Source organism: Lemur catta, chromosome X, assembly GCF_020740605.2.
Source record: "Lemur catta isolate mLemCat1 chromosome X, mLemCat1.pri, whole genome shotgun sequence".
NCBI classification, from domain to species: Eukaryota; Metazoa; Chordata; class Mammalia; order Primates; family Lemuridae; genus Lemur; species Lemur catta.
Window position 1 is genome coordinate 34,712,098 of NC_059155.1, and position 22,270 is coordinate 34,734,367.

Sequence of the window (22,270 nt, forward strand, 5' to 3'; positions counted from 1 at the left end):
CACGTGTACTCATTATTTAGCTCCCACTTGTAAGTGAGAACATGCAATATTTGAATTTCTGTTTCTGAGTCGTTTTACTTAAGATAATGGCCTCCAGTTCCATCCATGTTGCTGCAAAATACATGATTTTGTTTTTTAATGGATGGTATACCACTTACCAGGGAATGTGGGAGTTTCAGGATTTGCTTATTTTGATAGGTGATTGTTTCAATATCTTTTGCTGGGAGCAGGAGAAAATAAATTAGGCTCAAGGGGAAATAAGATCAAGGGAAGTTTATCTTTTTTTACAGACAGTAGAGTCTAGAGTATGTGTAATGATTCATTAAAAAGAAAAATTGATATATAAGGAAGAGAAGCAGTGGCTGTAAGATCAAAGTCCTCATGGTACAAGAGGGAATGGTACCATGTGCTCATTGGAGGGTCAGCCCTGTTTAAGGGCTTGGACAACATCCCTCCATTGTTATAGGAGGGAAGGAAAAGAAAGCTAGAACAGGTGCTGGGAGATTCATAAGGAGCTCCTGTGTAATGGCCTTTGCTTTCTCAGAGAAATAAGAAGCACGACATGCTTATCTGTGTTTACTAATTTTTCACTAATGGACGCAAAAATACGTGTGTAGTTAAAAAAATGAAATTGTAATGTTATGGTTTTGAGGTATAGTTTTAGATTGTGGGAAGACACGTTTACTAGGGAACTAGAGTAAGATTATTGGGTAGTATTGAGTTTCCATGTTATATTCATGTCCCTCATTATTGGTGGACCTAGACAGTAGAATTTGGTGTTTTTATTTTTAGAGCAGTCCACTTGTTGCAGTAAAGGAGGAGAATGGCTGGATAGTTGGGCTTTTATGGGCTTGCAGTTTTACCAGCTGAGAATGACAAAGTGAGTGAAATTCAAGAATTGATGGTGTTTGAATCAGAGGAAGGAGAGTAGGGAGTTTGACGTGAAACTTGAGGGAAGTTTCAGTCTGCTGTATAAGTGACTCCACACAGGGAACAGAGAGATCAGAGGGTGCTGTGGATCATCCACTTGAATACTGACAGAAGCAGTGGTGGATAGATAGTTCGGAGCCTGGTGCCTCATTCCTCAATGAAAGTAAGTGAGAGGAAATAACCATGAAATTGGTATTGGCGGTTCCAAAGACACTAATTGAGAAAGGGAACTAGGCCATAAACTAGGCTATTCAAAAAAAGAAACATGAAAGAAAATTTACACCTCCATGGATCAAGTTTCATTGGAAACTTTTGAACAAGAAATTCCACTCCTAGGAGTTTATCCTATAGTAATAAATCAGGCAAGTAGGCAATGTAGTAGGATACAGGCCAAATGTCTAACTATGTGGAACTGAATCTATAAATTATGTCACTTCCATTCAATGGGATGCTATGTTATCATTTAAAATAATGTTTCAACAATCTGTTTACGTATTTCTGATCATTTGGTGATACATGAATAACATATATATATATAAATATTAAATTTTCCTTGAAAATAGTACATAGATATTTATGCATAGTAAAAACATCTGCAATAGGGTAAGTACCAGAATGTTGTCGGTGATTATCTTTAGGTAGGTAGTGGATTTTTGGATTATGTATAATTGGTTTTTGCTGTTCTGTGACCTTTTTTTGTATGGTAAGCATGTATTATTTGTGTAATTAGAAAAACAACATATAAAGGCCATTGCACTTCCAATAAATGTAAATTTTGGATGTCTACTTATTGTAGATACATGAAAGCTATTTGACTTGTCTGTTTTAGAGCCCTCCACCTCCCGGTTATTTTCCTAACTTTATCTTACACTTCTGTCCCCCCAGGTACCCTAATCTGAAGTCTTATGGTTTTCCTCTCTGTTCCTGTCACTTGACTTGTGTTTTCTTTCTTCCCTTGATGTCTCCATACCCCTTTCCCCAACCCATTTATAAGGTAAAAGCTTTCTCTTCTTTCACAGCCCAGGTCAAAATCACTTCCTCCAAGAAACTGTCTTATATTCTCTTAGTCTGAAATTCTCATCTTCCTGGGTATTCTCAAAAACCAATTTTTGGACTTGTTTTTATTATTTATTGCAGTCTGCTTTGAATTAGCTACTTTTGTCTTTTACTCTCCTTTGATTGTGAATTCCTGGAGGGCAGGAATAATGTATCTCTTATCTTTGAATCTAATACTGTCACTGCATTAAATCTGGTGAATGTGCAAATAATGTTTTTAGACATATTTAAAAAATTATGACTGTATAACAGAGTGAACCTTAGTGTAAATTGCGGACTTTATAATGTATTATTATTAGTTTATCAATTTTAATCAATGTACCACACCAATGTTAAGATGCTAATAATAGGGGAAGCTTAGGGTAGAGGAGAAAGAGTATATGGATACTCTCTGTACTCTCTGCTCAATGTTCCTTCCTAAACTACTCTTAAGAATAAAGTAAAAAGAATATGAAGCTCAGGCATTATTATATCATCAACTCATGTCTATATGATGTGTTTGTCAGCTGAAATATATTCACCACTGTTTGTTATACCCCTTTAAACCATTTCTTGAACAATTATTTAAGCATGTTTCTGTCTTTAAACTTTTATGCTTGAAGTAACTATTTCTTTACCTTACAGGTGGATGCTTTCTGTGATAATTGCAGTGATGATGGACCATCAGACTCCCATGGAAAAGTTTCACTGGGCTGTGTTACCTCTCTAATGGATAGGGCTGACTACATTAATCACACAGCTTACCTCTCTCTAGATATTGTTTGTAAAGGTACGATTTACATTGTTCAAAATTTAAAATTAAGTTTACCTGTTTTCTTAATTTTATCAGTTGGATTTGGAAATGGTTAAAGGCATAATTTTCAGGGTCAAATTTGGAGCATGCCTATTTGATGAGAGGATTTTAGTACTAGAACTACTTCTCCAGTATACTTGGCTCCAGTCAGCAGCATTTTAATGTTTGAGGTGGACCATTGGAGTTGAAAATAATGTGCAGCAAAGGACAGATACATAATGTTTTTTAAAACTCATGCTATCATATGTTGCATTTTCATTTATTGGATGCAGTTATTAATTTTTGTGTAATTTTTGTTCATATAGGTTTTGCATTTCTAATCTAATTCAAAAATATTACAAATATACAGGGATACTATTTTTAAAAATACTTCAAATGCTTTAAAATAAGGTGTGGAGATAGCCTTGTGCCTTTCCGTGTGTGTGTGTGTGTGTGTGTGTGTGTGTGTGTGTGTGTGTGTGAATTGTTGAATTTATAATAGCAGATAAAACATTTTGTTGTTTTACACCTAAAGCAATAATATGTTAATTTGTTTATGTTATTTCAGTTTAATTCAGCTCAAGATAGAATGCTAGATACTGGTCAGATCAAGATCCATTAGACTTTATGAAGCATTGCCTGTAGGGAGTTCATGGTCTAACTGGGACAGGCAGGCGTGTGTAATAAATACAGTGTAATGATGTGATGAGAACAGTATGACTGAACAGAGCAGAGGGCATGACTGACCGCAATGGGGAGAATTGGGGAAGGCTGCCTGGGCGAGGTGCTCTCTGATCTTGACTCTGCCCCCTGCAACTCCCTCCACTTGGCTGGATTTTTAAAGGTGAATAAAAGTAAGAATTTTGTACCTGTTGAAGCCAAATCAGCTGCCATTATTTAGCTTGGCAGTAAAGGGGGAAGTTAGCTCAGCAAAAGGGGAAATTAGCTCAGCCACACCATGCAGCTTTCTATTTTACTTTTCTGGGATGTAAAAGCCAGAACTTGACCTCAGTTGTTAGCCCTGGAAGTCCCCCAAAATGATTGTCTGGTGGCAGCTAGAATTTTATGACTTGTTTAGTCAGAAATTCCCAATTCTGGGGAAAAGACGACCGTGATGGCTAAGCTTCAAAAGCCATTTCTTGGTCCCTTATAACCATGCTAACAGGAAGTCACCACCAATGGTAGCCTTGCTAGGAGAATTCTCAGGATGGGAAAGACTTGAACATGTTTGTAATGCCAAGGGGATTGATTGAAGGTGTAGAAGAGAGTTAGGAACTATGTTTGCCCCACAACAAATTCAGGTACATTTCTGCTCCATCGGTTTCTTAATTTCCAAGAACCTCATGTTTACTATGATGCTTTGCTCCAAATTTGCATTTGTTTTAGCACTGCAAAAATGAATAATTTTATCTATAATGTAGCACTCTTTGACTGAATTTACAATAGCATTCATACTAATGTAAAATATTTTACCTCTGTCAGCAAGCACTTTCACTACTTTTGTGAATGCTCTTCAGCCAAAGATCAAGTTAGGTTTATTACTCATTTCAGTGAGGGAGAACACACACCATGGTGGAACCATGGCATTTCTCAGTAAGAGGTCATTAGGAAAAAAAACTATTATAGGACTTGGGATTTAGTTGGATGATTTGGGGAGAGTATAAGGAAGCAGAGGTTAGCTCTAGATTGAATGCTGTCACAAAGTGGGGGGGAGTCTATAATTGAGTATATTGTAGGTGGCACAGTAGCCTTATTTTTGTCTGTGCTTACGCAGAATTCTGAAGTGATCTTGTTTTGTTCTTTTTTTTTTTTGTCGTGGTCTCAAAATAATCTTTTCTGAGGTTGTATCCTATGAGACTGTTTATGTCCAACAGGAAAACAAAATGGCCTGGCTGTGAGTGTCAGATCAACTAGTTACAATATTGAGGCTTAGCTCTGAACATCAGATCAGGTTTGGACATCAGGGGTTGGTTTTTCTCTTTTTTACTTTGATTCCATGATTTGGATGGAAAGGATCAAACAGTTATTAGAATTCACTTAACTCTTCTTTTTCTTTTTTAAAGTCTCTGGCATTATTTATCTCTTTGCAATGTTCTTATCCTAGTGGAGCTAACATATTAACAGCTGTTTCTTCACTATTCCAATGGACCTAAGAAAAATTGGAATAAAAAATTGTTGAAATTTTGTTAAAACAAATTTCAAAAAGTCATGCATCATGGAATTATATGTCCATGTGCTTTTTGTAGCTTCCCATGTTAACTTGTGGTTTGGGGGCACTGTCTTAAAATATCTACTAAGTTATAAAAGAAATGCTTCAGTATATTTGAATCCTCTGGTTTTCCTGCAGTTTAGTGACATCACTATGGCCCCCATGGTGAAGAGTCAATGTTGAAGATTGTCTTAGTCTGCTTGGGCTGCCACACAGAATACCATAGACAGGGCTTAAACAACAGAAATTTATTTTCTCACAGTTCTGGAGGCTAAAATTCTAAGAGCAAGGTCTCACTGACTTGATTTCTGGTGAGGGCTTTCTTCCTGGCTTGCAGACAGCTCCTTCTTGCTGTGTCCTCACATGACTTTACTCAGTGCACGTGCACAAAGAGAGAGAACAAGCTGTCCAGTGTCTCTTTTTATAAGGACACTAATCCTATCAAATTAGGGCCCCACCTTTATGATTCATTTAACTTTAGTTACTTCTTTAGAGGGCCCATCTCCAAATATAGCCTCACTGCGCGTCAGGGCTTCAACATATGAATTTGAGTCCATAATATTGCATAAGCCACGTATTCATCAATTTTCCTGGATAACCAATTTGTTACTCATTTTCCCTAAGCATGCATTCATCTTCTTAGCTCACTGCTGTCAAAAGGGTTTTTAAAATTTTTTAAAAGGTTGCCAAATTATCAAATAAATAAGTAGTTATAAATTTACACCATGGCAAGAGCATTAGGACAGATCTCTACACTTTATGATAGGACATCAGAGCTGCTCTTTTCCTCAAATGTTTCAGTATCTTATGTTTCCCAGTGACCCTGCCAGCTTGATGGCCTGGCAGAATCTTGCTCTTTTCAGGCCATGGCATGAACCACGGCATGACAACCAGTCTGGCAAGTGGCTGGCTGGACCAGGAGCATCTACTATTTCTCCTATACGTGAGACTGGTTGGAGTTAGCTGTCCCTAGCCACTCATGTCCAAGAACACTTTGTTTTATTATCATACACCCTCCATGTGGTCCTTGGAAGGCGGGTGTTAATTACCTTGTGTCTGGAAGGACTATGGAAAAGAGAGGCAGATTATTGCTGATTGTACTTTGAATTTTACCGTGTTAGTGAGAACTCTGTTAACTGCAATAGGAATTATGAAGTGTAAGTTTATCATTTTGGTTTAATTTTTTGTTTTGTATGAAGAAAGTTTTCAAACATATAGAAAATTTGAAACAGTTTTACAGAAACAACCATATAACCACCACCTGGATTCTATCATTAATGTTTTATTATACTTGTTTTATCACATATGTATCCATGTATTCATCCTTCCATCCATCCATCTTATATTTTCTGACATATTTGAAAGCAAAATGCAGACATTTATGTAGTATCTCCTGAATGCTCCAGCATGTGAATCAGCAACTCAGGTTCAATATCTGTTTAGTTTTTTTTCTGATATTCTCTGGGTTTTGAAAAATGCACATGCCTAAGCATTACCTTCGTGCCCTTCCCCAGTCAATCCCTGTTCCTGCCCCCCCCCAACAGGCAAATACAGTTCTGGCTTTTTTTTCCTGCCATAGATTTAATTTTGTCTATTTGAGAATTTCATATAATGAAATCAGACATGCATAATTGTTTTTGTAAGACTTTTTTGACTAAGAAGAAGGTTTTATATTCATCTATATTGTTGTGTGTGCTTGTAGTTCATTTCATTACATCAAATGTATCACAGTTTCTCCATTCTATTGAAGGTCACGTTGCCTGTTAACAGTTTTTAGCTTTAATGAATAAAGATGATTAGAACATTTTTGTACAAATTTTTTTGTGGTCCTATGGTTTTGTTTGTTGTAGCTAATATGCTTAGGACTAGGCCTGAAATTCTGATTCATACTTAATGAAAAATAGAAATATAAGGAGCCATGGGTTGAAATTTTAGATACAGTGTCCAGGAAAGGCTTTATTGAAAAGGTAAATTTTTAGTAAAGAACTGAAAGGGGGAAGGGAGAGGGTGAGCCACATAGAGCTTTATAGGTCATTGTAAGATTTTGGCTTTTGGGGGGATTTTGAGCAGTGCTGTGATATTACGTGCATTATGTTTTAAGATGTTTACTCTGGCTGTAATGTTGAGAATAGGCTGTATGGGACAAGGGTGGATTTGGGAAGACAAGTTAGGAGTCTGTAGCAGTAGTCCTGGTAAGTGATGATGGAGACTTAGACAAGGTTAGTAGAAGTGGAGGCTGCTGTAAGGATTGATTTGATTCTGAAAATATTTTGGAGGTAGAGGTGAAAGTATTGGCTGATGGATTGGAAATTTGGTGTGAAGGAAAGAAGAGTCAAGGGTCACACAGAAGTTTTTTATTTGAGCAATGGTAAGGGAAGAGTTTCCATACTTGAGATGCAGAAAGACTGAGGAGCAAAATTGGGTGCATGAGAAGCATAGCAAGAACTCAGCTTTAGACATAATTTAAATAAGCATTTGGATATATGCATCCAAGGCTGAGTAGAGCTGCAAGTCTATACCTTTTGAAGTTATCAGCCTATGGATATTATATAAAGCCATGCAAAAGGAATATGTATAGATAAAAAGCCAAAGAGAGAGCGAGAGAGAAGAGGTCCAATGCATGCCTTGGGTCATTCTAAAATTTAGTTGTAATGAAATTGAGGAAGAAGGAGGAGGGGGAGTGGGAGGGGGAGGAGGAGGGGGGAGGAGGAGAAGGAGGAGGAGGGAGGAGGAGGGGGAGGAGGAGGAAGAGGAGGAGGAGGAGGAAGGGACTAGAAAATGCTGGGACACAGGGTATAGAAATGTTTACCTTTAGTAGATATTGCCAGCTTCCTGAAGTGGTTGTACCAATTTACACTTCCAGTAGCAGTGTATGAGAATTACATTTGCTTCAAATCCTCCCTGGTGCCTTTATATCTTGTGACTCACTTTTAGCTCATTATAAAAATCTGAAAATATTTGTCTATAATTATATAATAATATATATACAGAGTTTGTCACCTGTACAGAACACCTGAGAGAGTTGTTTCTTTCTTTCTGTAGCAGTATGTCCTACTGCTAATGCTACCACTAATAGCAATCAACATTTATTTGGTGCTGATTGTGTGCTGGGCACTATTCTATGAGTTTTATATGTATTGATTATTTGTGCAACTCTATGTGGTATTACTATTGTGTTTCTCATTTTGTGGACGACTATCTCTGTGCCTTGGCACAGAGAGCTTAAGCACCTTGACCAAGGTTGCAATCTAAGTGGCAGTGTCAAGATTTGAACACAGGTAGCCATGTTCAATCTTGTGTTCTTATCTGTGTACTTGACTGCCTCTCCCTAAGGAGTTGTGAATGTGACCAATTGTTTCATAAATCTTGTGCTGCTCCCCAAAAGATTGGCTGTGATGTGTGATTGATACTTTTCCACATTTGACTTTGTTAAATCAATAGAGTAGAATCAATGACTAAAACTTTATAAACTTCCTTTCTGACAGGAAGATTTATAGGTTGACTGTTTTAAAATGTTCAAAATGTACCTTAGATGTAATAGAAACTATTATAGAGTATTACAACGTAAAAGTAACTTGTGAAGTGCAACATTACCAAAAATAAGAGCTATTCCAACTTGATTTCTCTCCATGGCTGTTTTAGGTTTTGAGCCTTATCAGGGTGACCGGATAGAAATTGAGTTTTACATCCAGCCAGACACACAGAGCAGGAAGGCCCTCTCAGTGAAGCCTCTGAGACATAAGCATGTACATGAGGTAGTTTGTTTGTATGTTTCACTTGTCATTCCTTTCTGCTTATCTTTCCTTTAGTGATAACTTCTGCTGCTCAGGATTCTAATGGGCGTGTTGGGAAACCTAAAATAAAATATATTCTTTGCCAAAGGGCAGCCTATATTCTTATTGAAAAGGCTGTACTTATGAAAGGAAATAATTAGAGAATAATGCTGAATACACATATAATTAAGGTCTAAATTATGTTGTTTATTTGGGAGGTATTAAAATGTTTTGAGAGCCAAAAAATGGAAAAGAAATCATGCTTCAGGGAATTGTTGGGAAAGAATGAATGGAGTGGGACTGGAGTTTACCAGTAATAGCTGGGTACTGGAGACTGAAAATGAGTTGGCACAATGGTAAAGATGAAGGAATGAGCTTGGAAGGTGACCAAGGAGGTAGGGGAAAAATGATAGTCTACTTACTTACCACCACATTCCTTTCTCACTCAACTTCTTTCACTCTCTCTACCTTAACTACAGAGGTTAATGGCCATTGTGGGTAATATTAAGAGTAGTGTTTCTCATCAGAGACTCGAGCCCCATCCCCAGAGATTCTAACTTAATTGGTCTGAGGTGGGGTCTGGGCATGCCTCTTTATGCAGAGCACCCGTGGTGTTGCCAGTGTGCCAGCCAGGTTGGGAATCACTGATGGAGATGGAGTGACTTTCAGGTTAGAGCCAGAGTAAGGAGGTGGAGAGCTTGTTACAGTGTATTATGCTTTTTCATATCATTTCCATTATTTATAATTACAGGTTTGTGTTACTAGCCTTCATGGAAGAAATGGGGTGATAGATGATACTATCTTTTTCACCTTGGACTCTCTGAAACTTCCTGATGGATACGTACCTCAAAGATATGATGTTGTGAATGCTGTTGTGGTGGAGAGCATTCAGTTGTGTTATACTTGGAGAGCAGTTTCTATGACTCCAGTGCAAAGGTCATAATAACAAAATAGTTTTATTCCCTGTGCATCTTTTCTTCTATAGACAGTACAGGGCCTGGTTCAAATGTGTTTTGAAAAAAAATAAATTTATAAACCTCAGAAATTGTTTCAAATACAACTTTTCAAATCCTGAGTAGGCTGGTTAAATGGAATGTATCTTCTGGAGAGTGTTCAGCGTTTCTCATGATGGATTAAAGCCATTTTAATTGCTTGTAATATCATGTTCATGCTTTTCTCTTTTTAGTGGATCTGTTTATTTTTTAAAAAATTAATCTACACTCTGTTTTTTTTTCCTTTGCCTTTTGACATTTTTAAAGAACACATTGTGCATCGTAGGTTTTTTGTTTTTACTATTCTGAGTTTGCATTACAGATCCAGTGGAATCACCCACTGGGTATGTAGTTAGAGTCATCCACTAGACTTTAAGTATTCACTCATTGCATCACTCCACAAATTTGATTACCTTCAATGTGCAAAGTGCTGGGGATATAGCCTTGAATACAAAAAACAAAATTTTGGCCCTAATGGAACTTGTGTTCTGTTAATGCCCCCCGTGGTTTCCTGACCCATGCAGCAGTAGCTCCTGGGATAGAAAGAGGCAAGTGGGAGCTGTGGGAGCTCCATTTCCCTGTGAATGTCATCATTCAAAAGCAGCCCTACACCTCGTGGGAATTGCAGAGTGGACTTGAGAGATGCATGGGCCGTGCACTTTATCCTTCCCATTTAATCCTCCAGTTTAGTTGATGTGGGAGAATGTTCTTTGAGAGTAACAGTGGATTATGGTAAGCTCAATCAGGTGGTGATTCAGTCACAGCTGCTGTTTCACAGACATCCTCATAGGAGTGAGTGAATCACTTCGGCACCTGGGGTACAGCAGTTTGTGCAGGTGTGTAAGTTTCCTTCATTCTTTCAAATAACAAAGTCCAGATTCTGTTTGCTTTCACAGGGCTGGCCCAGCAGTGGTACACTGTGAACATTTTTGTTTCAGGGATATGTTAGCTCCAAGGCTCATTGCTATAATTTCAAATGCAGGATCCTTGATCATTGAGATGTCACACCGGTCTCCCTAAATGGCATTAGGGCCTGGGGAGCAGGAAGTAGCTGGCTGTGTTATAAACATGTTTTCCACAGATGGGAAATAAGTGGCATGGAAATACAGGGATCAGCCACCACGAGCTTTTGTGGCTCTAGTGTTGTGCTGTGTACCTTCCAACTGGCATGGTATAAGTGGGTTGCAGATGTGCTGATGTCAGATGCCCCTCAGCTCATTTAGGGATACAGGCAATGAAGAAAAGGAAATGAGACAAAGATCTTGAGCAGGGATTGGCAAACTATGTCCCTTGTACCAAATCTGGCCTGCCACCTTCTTTCTTTAAAATAGCTTTATTTAGATATAATTCACATAACATGCAACTCACCCACTTAAAGTATACCATTCAATTTTTTTAGTATATTTGCAGTGGTATGCAACCATTGCCACAATCTTAAATGTTAGGACATTTTTCACTCCTGTGTAAAAATACTCCAAAGCAGGAATATAGATAAGATTCTACATTTCATCTTTTTGATAGAGTCACAGATACATTTACTCTCTTGCCTGTATATTAAAATTTATCTCTTCAAATGATTTTGGAGCCCTGTAAACATTGAAATCTACTGCAATCCAAATGTCAAATTTTTTCCCACCCAGGTGTTTCCTCAAAGTTCCTTTAATGCATACATAACCAATTTCCTACTGCACTCTATCTTGGCTCAAATTCTATTGTCCTAAAACAAATTTGTATCTTCCATTTCTGAAACCACACCTTAGACTCACCATATTTCATGTCCTAGTGACTAGGACTACTAAACTCTTTATCCAAAGGGGACATTAACTGATCTTGCAACGTGCTTCATGCTTTCCTATCACTTTGTTCTTGTTGATGCCATTTATTCTTTTCTAGAATTTCAACTCCATAGTTTTAAAACTCCATCAGTGTAAAAATCCCATCTCTTTTGAGCTAAAGGCAAATGTAAATGTGAAATAGACACTTAAACTAGTAATAGAAAATGTCACTCCAGTGGCTTAAAAGAAGTAGGAGTTTACTTAAAGAGTTACGTGAAAATAGTCATACTGGACTTTTCTAGGGGAACTACTCTTATTCTCCTATAGAGGCTGGGACTTTATTTATACCTCTTTTATTAGTCTCTCTTTGGTACGTGAATCTTCTATTCAGCTCTGAGCCACTCCCAACCAGCTATTTTCACTCACACCCTGAACCAGCATAGTGTGCTCAACAGTGTGTGCCCCTTTGTTCAGGGATACTCTGAAATGCTGATTTGGGTGGTAGAAAGTTTTTAAAGGATTGAGGGGTTAGGTGAGCAGATGACAGCAATGGCCATTGACATTTAGGTATTATCATTAAGCTGACTCCATTCTAGCACTAGTTCAAGTGGCCACTGGTGGCTCTTCTAAAGCTTGTGATGGCTGTCCAGCAATAAATCATTGTCAAGTGCAGGTGAGACTTACAATGACCAGCTTTACTGGCCTCCCACCTGTGTATGGTGTCGTCCTTCACCTGGCTCTATATAAGAAAGTGTGAGTTAAGGTGGCCATGGTCCCCAAAAGCTGGAGATTCTGTGAACTGTCACCCTCCACAGATCAGAGAGTACTTAGGGACAGTTCACCCTGGCACCCTAACTCCCGCCAGGAAGATTTTAACTGGTAGTGAGAGGTGCCTAGCCTAGATGGAGGAGACCAGGACCGGGGGAAAGTGACATCACAGAAGTGGCAAGATGTGTGAAGCACCTTAAAGAGGTAAGCAGGACCTATAGGTCAAGAAGAGAAAGAAAACTTTTCGAGATCTGGGCAGGGGGTACCTCTCATACATATTTTCAACTCAGGATGAAAAAGTATAAGTAAGTTAGTAAATTAAATATATGGGTAGGTTATATGCTTGCTATTTGTTAAGGGCCAAAAGCTTCAAGACTACTGACTGTTATAACTTTTGGCCATAAAATATTAAAGCCTGAAATTTTAACATTGTCAAAGCTATTTCTGTAATGTCACAGTGTGAGTTCCGCACCGAAAAATCATTAACCTGCTATCTCGCTTCTGTAAAACTGCTTGCTAAAGACAGTGCCCCAAGTGTGGGAATGCAACACCCATGTTCTGCATGACCAAGCCCTAAACTGCCCAGATCCTGTTGCACCAGGACATGAGAGTGATGTAACGCTGCTTTTTGCCCCTGTAATCATGCTTGCTCTGCCCCAGTGAGTTTTCACCTGCGATAAAAGCTTTCTACTTCAAAGGCTCAGGGCTGCCTTTCTGTGCCTGTACTCTCTGCAGCACAGGAGTAGTCACTGGCCAGCTAATAAAGACTCCTAATTTGGCTCAATTAGGTCTTTAGGTGGTCATTTCTCGCGTCTCAGACCATAACATTTGGAGGCCCCAGCAAGATACGCCTTAATACCGGGCACCTGGTGACCACCGGTGTCTGAGGGCCAATGGCGAGGGGTCGAGTCTTTCTCCCAGGTGAGGCCTCTGAGAAAGTTTTTCTCAGCCCCAGCCAGGGACCCGACAACGCCCCAGCCCCCGACACCTTCAAAACTGCAAATTCTTCTGGATGAGTCTTCTGCTTCTGCTCACTGGTGAGTTCTTTTCTGGTCTGTTTCTGGCTCCGGAGTTGTCTGGAGCCTCAGGAGATTGGCTGGACGCAGCTTCACTCCTCAAGTGGGTTCCAAGAGGTGAGACATCACCTGGAGCTTATTGTCAGGATCTGACTCTGTTTCCCCTTTTCCTCTGGCGAGTCCTGGGACGTGAGACGTCACCTAGGACTTGTGAGTCCAGGTCGGATTCCTGAGCATTTTCTTTCGTATTACTCTTCTATTTTCATTTCTCTTGGCTTCGATTCCATTTCAGTTTCACCTGTCATTTGGGTCCTAGGTTATACTTTTGAACTTTAAAGAACGGTGTGCGCTTATCATTAGGATCAGTGATTGTCAGCTTCCTATCTGTCTTTTTCCTGAGGCCATCTGGGCTGGTAGAACCAGGCCTCCCCCTGCCTCTCTCTCTCCCCTGGCGCCACGCCCTGCGGCTTGCCCCTGGCTCTCTCCGCCCGTCTCCCTCTCTCTTTCCCTCTCTCTTTCTCTGTCCATGACTTTCTCTGCGTGTGGTCTTCAGATCTTTTTAGGTGGCTGAAATTTCTGGTTTTCTGGTTTTCTTCTTGAATGGGATTTAAAGAGTCGACTGTGAAATCAACAAGGCGCCAAATTAATCCAGCTGCACCAGTCAAGCCAAATTGGCAGCTCCCTGACTGCCCTTGGTGTCAGCAGGTCCGAGGACCTTATCAGAATCAAGAGAGGGGTAGACAGCCTATGCCGCCACCACCATCTTGGGTCTGTCCGGGCCAGCAACGACAGTAGGGAGTCCGATTTATGCATGCTGTCATCATTGGCCAATTGTCTTGTTCTGTCCTCCGTCCTTTATGTCCACGTGTAGTGTGAGTGAGTGAAAGGGTCATGGCTCCACGGCCGAAAGGCCACGGAGCTTGAGAAACCCTACTCTGTAAAAAAAGTCTGTGTCTCGTTGCTGGCATAGGTGTTTAAGAAATGTAGACTGTGTATAAAAATTGTCTTTGAGACAGACTACTCAGGTCCCCTTGAACTGAATGACTAAATCAGTTTCTTACATTGCCGTTGGCCTGTTCAGGTTGACTCTATTGCTGGGTATCGGACTTTACTCAGTGGCTCCAGAGGATTGGGGGCCTGGGAGAAGGCTGTGATTAGTGGTTGTAGACCGGACTATAATAGGTTTCCTTTTCTGGTTACAGTGTTGCTCCCTGCTCTGCTCTCCAAACTACACAAAAGAAGAAGTTAAAATAGGAAAAGCCCTAAAGACTAGAACTGATTCAGGAGGTTGGATATTCCTCGGCTACACCACCAAGCCTGGCAAGCTTCAGCAAGATGCCACGTCTGCGCTAGAGTAAATCCAGGCAAGTACGGATACCAGTAATTGCTTGTATTCATTGATACTTTCTCTAGATGGGCAGAAGCTTTTCCTACAAAGTCAGAGACAGCACAAATAGCTGTAAAAAACTAGTTACTGAGATTGTTCCCCAATTTGGCCTCCCACTTGGACTGGGGTCCAACAATGGCCTGGCATTCATCGCCCAAACGACTCAAACGACATTAAAGATTAATTGAAAATTACATTATGCTTATAGGCCTCAGAGTTCAGGACAGATAAAAAGGATGAATAAAACTTAAAAAACATTAAATAAACTAAAGCTAGAGACTGATGAAGACTAGATAAGCCTCCTCCTCTTTGCTCTGCTAAGGGCTAGATGCACTCCTTATGTTAAAGGCTTAACCCCATATAAAATCATGTTCGGCCGACCACCCCTGCTTATCCCCAAGCTGGGGAAGGACAAGGTAGCGAAGTTAAATAACCATTCCCTTCTTAAGTCATTGCAGGCCTTGTAGTCTGATGCCCAGCAGACCCAAGACCTTGTAAAGGCTGCTCATCCTGGACCAATTAATCTTCCCTCCCAAAAAAGGCTTCATTTGGTTTCCATTTGCATGGAATATTTTTTTCCACTCCTTTACTTTCAGTCTATATGTGTCTTTACAGGTAAGGTGAGTTTCTTGTTAGCTGTATAAAGTTGGATGATGATTTTTTTAAATCTGTTCCACCAATTTGTATCTTTTAAGTGAGGCATTTAATCCATGTGTTTTCAACGTTAATATTGATATGTGAGGTTTTGTTCCTGTCATATTATTGATTGTTTTCTAGTTGTTTTATAAATTCTTTGTTTCTTTCCTCTTCTCTGTTTGTCATTGTGATTTGGTGGAATTCTATAGTGGTGATTGCTTTACTAATGAGTTTTATACTTCTATGTGTTTTTATGATAGTAAATGTTGTCCTTTAATTTCCAAGTTTAGGACTCTCTTGATTATTTCTTGTAAGACCAGTCTAGTGGTGGCAAATTCCCTCAGCATTTGTTTGTCTGGGAAATACTCTATTTCTCCTTCATTTATGAAGGTTAATCTTGCTGGGTACAGACTGCTTGTCTGAATTTTTTTTCTTCTTTCAGCAATTTGAATACGTCATCCCATTCTCTTCTGGCCTGTAAGGTTTCTGCTGAAAAGTCTGCTGTTAGTCTGATGGAGTTTCATTTATAAGTGACTAGACACTTTTTTCTAGATAATTTTAGAATTCACTCTTTCACTTTGACTTTAGGGAGTCCGATTATAATGTGTTCTGGAGAAGTCCTTTTTGCATTCCACTTGCCTAAGGATTACTGAGCCTCCTATATCTGGATGTCTAAAGCTTTTCCTAGAACATGGGAAGTTTTCATCTATTACTTTATTATATAGGTTTACTAAGCCTTTTGATCTCTCTTCACCCTAGGTAATACCAATAATTCATAAATTTGGTCACTTTATGCAGTCTCAAATGTTTCAAAGACTTTGTGCATTCTTTTAAATTATTTTTTCTTTGTTTTTTCTCTGACTAGGTTATTTCAAAAGACCTGTCTTCAAGTTCTGAAATCCTTTTTTCTGCTTGGTCTAGTTATTGTTGAAGCTTTTGAGTGTATTTTGTATTTCCTTCAATGAATTTTTCAGTTCCAGAATTTCCATTTGGTTTCTTTCTTTTTTTTTAGTTATCTATCTCCTTGGTAAATTTCTCATTCATATCATTAATTGATTTTCTGAGTTCTTTGTATTGGTTTTCAGATTTCTCTTTCACCTCATTGAGCTTATTTGAAATCTATATTTTGAATTCTTTATCTGAGATTTTAAGGATTTCTTTTTTGGTTAGGATCTACTGCTGGAAATATTATGTTCATTTTAGAGTATTATATTACCTTGTTTTTTCACGTTTCCTGTGTCTTTAAACTGATTTATGTGCATCTGGTTTAACAGTTGCTTCTTGTTTTTGGATTTACTTTCATTGTGTGGGGAAATTTTTCTGAAGATGTGACTATGATGTTGGTTGAGTAGGGCTCTTTGGCTTTGCTCCTGGGTGCTTGCAGTAGTGAAGACTCTGTATGATTTCTTTGGCTATAAATAGCATTAGTGTTATCTGTGGCTTCCTCGGTGTGTTAAGGTGTGATTATTGGTGGAGGCTGTAGTGAAGTTGTGCTAGGGACTGGAATACCAGATGGTCCTGTCTTTAGGTTTCAGTGGCAGCAGTGGTGAGCTAAGCATGTATTTCCTTGTGCCCTGGGGCAGTATATGCTGGAACCTGTGTTCGCAGTTTCAGGCAGGCTGATTCTTGGGCCTGTGGGTTACTTTCTTAGATGTCAGTTGTAGTAGCAGTGTATTGGGCAGGCGAGTGGGCTCTTGAGCTCCTGGGAAGCAAGTGTGGTATGGGCTATGGTAGTAGCAGTGGTGGTGAGATGCTCCTCTGGGTCATAAGTGCTGCACACTTGTGTTGGCAGTGATAGCAATGGGCTGTGTGAGTTGGGCACCAGACCAGTAGGTGGCGCTTGCAGGTAGGAGCCAATTGAAATGGTAGCAGTAAGGTGTTTATATTTGACCTCTGTCCCCTAAGAAAAGTGCTTGGGTGTCCCAGGTGGTGGACTGGATTGTAGAACCCCTAGGACCTTGGATCCTGTAGTCTGTCTCAGAGTAGAGAGCAAAGCCAGGCAGACCCAGACCAGATAAGCCTGTGCTCAGGCCCCCGAATGGTGAATGCATGCACCAGTCATGACATGGTGGGCAGGGCGATCCTCAGGCCCCTGGTGAAATGCTTGGTTGAGGGATGACCACTACTGCACTGAGGTCCTGCCATGGGGAGGCTGGGCATGTTCCAGTGGCCACAGCCTTGGCCAGTGGGTGGGAGACTTATGTCCCTTTCACACCTCAGTCCCAGCAGGGCTGCCTCCCTTGTCCCAGCTGTCACAGCTAACCTGGCTATTCAATTAGACCTGGCAGTTCACACCTAGCCTGCAACTCAGCCCTAGGCCATAGGAGCCCCTGCCAAGTTTAAAACCAAGCCTCTGCAGTAACTCTCATCCTTCTCTGGTCCCAGAGGAGGTGCCTGCTTCCAGAACTGGTGGCTGCAACCCACGTGATACTTTTCAGTCCTGGTTGTGGGAGCCCACCTCCTGCTCACACCCCGATTCTGCAAGCAGCACTGCAAGTTTCCCTAATGCTTAGGAATGGTGCTGCTGGTTCCCAGGTCTGGACACAGTTTGTTAAGAGCTAGGATTGAGAATGGCATCTTGCTGTAGCCGCTTAGGTCTCAGGAAGGGCTTGGGACCCAGGGCGTGTTTCCTCCCTGGAGCAGGTCCTTCTCACAGTCTCTCAGCTACTCCCTAAGTTAGATTCAGGGCTTGGGAGGGTCAAGGTGTTCTCCTACGGCCTGGATTGTGTGATTTCCCAACAAAGTATACTGCAGAAAGATATTCATTTTCTGTCATATTGGAGATTCACTTCCAGCTCCCAGCTAGTCACGGCCACACAAGCTGCCTATTTTCCTTGTCTTTCCTAGATTTTGGAATTTCCTTTCACTTTTTTGTTGAACTCCTGTATTCCCTCTTGGATAATGTATTCAAAGTGTGATTGTTTATACACTATTTTGTTTCTTCTAAGTGGATGAGGCGTGCTTGAAATGCTTCTAGGCAGCCATCATTTCCTGGCTTCTGGAGTATCCTGGTGTCCTCCCTATGGATCTCTCAGTACCTGCCAGGCCACAAAGATTGTGGTGGAGCCACCTGGGCCTCCCAGATTAGAGGAGATGGAGCAGTGGCATTCCATGAACAAATTCTTTATGGGTGGGGTTAATAATGCACTGAAGGACAAAAAGTTCCACAATCAACTCTTATTACTGAATTATAAATTATTATTTATCCATGGATAATCATAACTAACATAACATCTATAGTATATATTTATAACATACCAAGTTTTACTAAAAACAGTTGTTAAATGGTTACAAAGGTTTGTTGATAAAACTGGCACATGGGAAATGGCACATAGATCCTCAAAACTGCTTTTTGTTTAATTTCGTTATTTGGCTTTTACTATAACAATACTTGAATCACTGAATGAAGTAAACTGACAACTGTGAGGCTAGAAATTAATTATTGTGTTTTCTACATGTAACTCTCAACCTGAAGTGTTATATCAGCTTAAATCATCATAGAAACAACATTAATAATGAAAGCATTGAAAAAATAAATACATTTTGTTTTCTTTTTTTTTACCTTTTCCATATCATCTACAAATAAATGGTCCTTTAATACTTCAAAACTATAGTGTAGGCAAAGAAATTGACTAGTCATATAGATGAAAAGTCATTTTCTCCTCCTTCCCCAGGCAATGGTGGATGCAATTCCAGGTATTATACCCATCTGCTCCTCCCTCTCAGCACGATGGATAAAATGAACCATAGATGAGCCCCCAAAAATCACAAATATAGTGGAGGAATAATAGCTGCAAAATCCAGGACACTGGAGCAACATAGTTTAATTTCTGTTTTCATTTGCAGGTAGTTTAAGAGAAAGCAAAGCAAGACACATCAGAGATATCACAAGCCAAGTAGTCACCATCTTAAAAAAGAAAAGAATAGATTTCAGCCAGCCACAAAGGTCTCCATGGCAACAGTGAATTTAGACCTTCATCAGCTTTATTCCTGCAATATATTATTACAAAAGATCCATTCCACTAGTGTTCCTAGCAAATTTTAGTTTTCTAATCTTCCATTCCTTTGTTCTGAATTTGTATCTGGATTCTTAGTTGTCTGTATCTCAACATTTAAAAATCCCAGAGAACTGTAAAATAATTCTCAACTAGGCTTTGTTTCCTTGGTCTTCGAGAGAAGATACAGATTCAAGATTGTTTAGAGTTTATATTTAAAGCCAGTTTACTTTTTACTTCTGTGATGAACAGTTTAACAAACATGAGTTTATTCACATTATTTCATTTTTTGAAATGAGATTCCAATGCAAAAGAAGCAAAAAATGTTGTAAAATCTAACCAAACAAAAAAAGGGCTCCTAGAAAAGGGAATTTGGAGGCTGATTTAAAGCTAAATTTTATGTACAGATGTCTACCTGCACCCACATACAGCATTATTATGGTACCTCAAAGAACTCCGTGAGTATTCTCTTTAGCCAAGACTTTATGCTTATTTTAAACAAGGCTTTTGAAATCATAAACTGAGCAAAGTATTTTAAACACTTTTTAATGAACTGTGTACCAAATGGATTCCAGGTTCACATTTAATAGCTAGATGACATGAGGCAAAATATTTAAAGCAGAGATAATACATGTTCACCAATGTCATTAGGTTACTCTGAGTATTAATAAGATGGCTTTAGGCCGGGCGCAGTGGCTCACGCCTGTAATCCTAGCACTTGGGAGGCCGAGGCGGGTGGATCATTTCAGCTCAGGAAGTCGAGACCAGCCTGAGCAAGAGCGAGACCCTGTCTCTACTAAAAAAAATAGAAAGAAATTAGCTGGACAACTAAAAATATATAGAAAAAATTAGCCGGGCATGGTGGCACATGCCTGTAGTCCCAGCTACTCAGGAGACTGAGACAGGAGGATGGCTTAAGCCCAGGAGTTTGAGGTTGCTGCGAGCTAGGCTGACGCCACGGTACTCTAGCCTGGGCAACAGAGCGAGACTCTGTGTCAACAAAAAAAAAAAAAAAACAAATAAGATGGCTCTATAAAATTATTTTTCAATTCTATAGCAATATACCAATATAAATTGTTAGGGTGATATTTGATGATATTCAAAGGAAACACTCATTTGAAATCATTTTTTTTTATTTAGATCTTGATTGACTCCATTTTGCCTTAAAGACAATTTTTCCAGATAGGTTCATGGGTGTCTATATTTCCTATGTAAGTGATATTTGAGAAAATTTCCTACTGCCTTCAAGGTAAGCAAATGCCACTGTTATGTAACCCCAGGGGGCATTATTCACCTGTAATGAAACAACATGCATGACGTCTCCAGAAGCACAACTCACCCTGTGTTCTCTGAAATCAGTGTGCCCTGGAGTTGTGGAACTCATGGCCCTGCTTAGATGGTCATATAATTTTTTGTCACACTTTTTTCTCCTCCTAATTCTGAAGTAATCATGGACATGCCTTCTGCTATGGGTTGAATTGTGTCCCCCTAAACTTTGTATGTGGAAATTTTAACTCCCCAGTACCCAGAATGTGACCTTATTTGAAATTGGGTCATTACAGATGTAATTAGTTAAGATGATGTCATATGGGAGTAGCATGGGCCCCTTATCCGATATGACTGATGTTCTTATAAAAAGGGAAAATTTAGACACAGACATGCACACGTGGAAGATGAAAGCAGAGATAGGTATGATACAGCAGAAGCCAAGTGTGATAGTTAATTTTGTGTCAACTAAACTACATCATGGGGTTCCCAGATATTTGAGCAAACATTATTCTGAGTGTGTCTATGAAGATGTTTTTGGGTGAGATTTATATTTGAATGGGTAGACTGAATAAGGCACATTTCCCTCCTTAATGTTGGTGGGCCTTATCCAATCAGTTGAAGGCTTGAACAGAGAAAAAAGGCTGACTCTCTTCTAATAAGAGGGAACTTCTGCCTGATGGCTGACCTGGCACATTGGTCTTTTCTGGCCTTCATATTCACGCTGAAGCATAACCTTTTCTTGGGTATTCTGTCTGTTGGCTTTTGGACTAGAGCTACACATCAGCTCTCCTGGGTCTCCAAGTTGCCAACTACAGATCTTGGGACTCTAAGGGAACTCTAAGCCTCCATAATTGTGTGAGCTAATTCGTATAATATCTCTCTCTCTCTCTCTCTCTCTCTCTCTCTCTCTCTCTCTCTCTCTCTCTCTCTCTCTCTCTCTCTCTCTCTCATCCTATTAGTTCTGTTTTCCTGGAGAACCCTGACTAAGACATTAAGGAATGCTGAATGTTGCCAGAAAAACACCAGAAGCTAGGAGAGAAGCAGCTCCCTCACAGGCTTCAGGAGGAACCCATCTAACAACACCTTGAGCTGAGATTTCTGGCATCGAGAATGAGAACTAGCCCCGGGAAACTAATAGACCTCCTGAAATTGAAATTTTCAGAAGATAATTGAAAAACCAGCCCAAAGTTTCTCCTTTGTAAGAAAATCACTTTTCCAGTTGAGAATTGTTGTAGGGATAACAATCGTAAGTTAGCTGCTCTCTTTTCGCTCTTCCATGTCCATTGCCTTCTTTTAGTGCCTTTTATTTCTTTGTGTTTTTTCTCTTATATTCTGTGTTATTTCATCATATTACTCCTCTTTTTTTTCCCTGCACTATTCTAATTCTTGATTGATGCTTGCTTCTAATGTGGTTTCATTTAAGCAGTGGCTGAATTTTTTCCTATTTTTTCATGAACTGTGTCACCTCATTGTTATTTATTTCTTTTCTTATTTATCTTATTATTGAAAAGGAGAAAATGTGGTGAAAAGATATTCACCTTAGGATCAGTCGTCTAAGCGAGATCATTGAAAATTAACCGAGAGGCAATGGCAGGCACCCAAACTAAAGGAGAGGGAAGTGAGACAACCCACTCAGCAAGATCAGAGGTACCTGGAGATGGCATACACACATGGGGAAGGGACAGAGGAAAG